At 43.0% G+C, this 1,583-nt stretch overlaps 1 protein-coding gene across 1 annotated transcript in view; it reads left to right on the top strand.

Moving 5' to 3' along the window:
- Positions 1-1,583, top strand: part of npas1 (neuronal PAS domain protein 1) — a 402,493-nt gene that overhangs the window by 184,157 nt on the left and 216,753 nt on the right.

Raw genomic sequence — 1,583 nt, 5'->3', positions numbered from 1 at the left:
GGCTCTCACGGAAATACATTTTGAAATATTCGGCTTTCATGGCTCCCTCAGCCAAAAAGGTTCCCGACCCCTGGGCTAAATGAAACTATGATATAATGCTAAATTAAAGGCCTACTGAAATGAAATTTTCTTATCTAAACGGGGATAGCAGGTCCATTCTATGTGTCATACTTGATCATTTCGCGATATTGCCATATTTTTGCTGAAAGGATTTAGTAGAGAACATCCACAATAAAGTTCGCAACTTTTGGTGGCTAATAAAAAAGCCTTGTTCTGTACCGGAAGTAGCAGACGATGTGCGCGTGACGTCACGGGTTGTAGAGCTCCTCATATCCTCACATTGTTTATAATGTGAGCCACCAGCAGCGAGAGCTATTCGGACCGAGAAAACGACAATTTCCCATTAATTTGAGTGAGGTGAAAGATTCGTGGATGAGGAAATTCAGAGTGAAAGACTAGAAAAAAAGAAATACGGCGATTGCATTGGGAGCGATTCAGATGTTTTTAGACACATTTACTAGGATAATTGTGGGAAATCCCTTATCTTTCTATTGTGTTGCTAGTGTTTTAGTGAGTTAAATAGTACCTGATAGTCGGAGGGGTGTTGACGCCAGTCTCTGAGGGAAGTCACGAAGCTGCAGCAGGACAGAAGCTCCGCTGATATCGGTAAGAGGCGACTTTTTACCACAATTTTGTCACCGAAACCTGCCGGTTGACATGTGGTCGGGAACCATATTCGCTTGACTGCTCTGATCCCTATTAAAGCTTCACCTCCGGGAATTTTAAACAAGGAAACACCGTGTGTTTGTGTGGCTAAAGCTTCCCACCTCCATCTTTCTACTTTGACTTCTCCATAATTAATTGAACAAAGTGCAAAAGATCAGCGACACAGATGTCCAAAATACTGTGTAATTGCGTGAAGAAAAGAGACTACTTTTAGCCGTAAGTGGTGCTGGGCTAATATGTCCCCCTCCAACCAATAACGTCACAAACACGCGTCGTCCTTCCGCGACGTTTTCAACAGGAAACTCTGCGGGAAACATTAACGTGGCAGTACTGCCTTAGGCGGCCCTAAAACCTGTACTAACTGTGCCAGCCCAGCCACATGTTTGGCTTTGTAGATTCAGTAAGTGACTGCAAGACATAGTTGATCAACAGCCATACAGGTCACACTGAGGGTGGCCGTTTAAACAACTTTAACACTGTTACGAATATTCGCCACACTGTGAACCCACATCAAACAAAAATGACAAACACATTTTGGGAGAACATCCGCACCGTAACACAACATAAACACAACAGAAAAATATCCCGTCCAAAGGCAAAACCCAGTAACTCAATTTTGGTCGAAACTGAGTTGATGATAATTTTGAAGTTCCTAGGTGATATGCTTTACATTAGTGTATGCGATATTGTAATTTGTTCCGTAAGTAAGCTGTCACGCGCATGGCAGCACCTAGCAACTACCACATAAACGCGTAGATACAACAGAAAAACTAGTATCTCAAGGGACCAATCGGAGCTTCTTTGTCAGTCGCCTTATTGTCTTTAATGAGACATTTGCACCAATGGGGGTCGACAGT

This window comes from Nerophis ophidion, linkage group LG18 (assembly GCF_033978795.1).
Source record: "Nerophis ophidion isolate RoL-2023_Sa linkage group LG18, RoL_Noph_v1.0, whole genome shotgun sequence".
NCBI classification, from domain to species: domain Eukaryota; kingdom Metazoa; phylum Chordata; class Actinopteri; order Syngnathiformes; family Syngnathidae; genus Nerophis; species Nerophis ophidion.
This window is presented reverse-complemented; position numbering and strand designations above follow the sequence as displayed.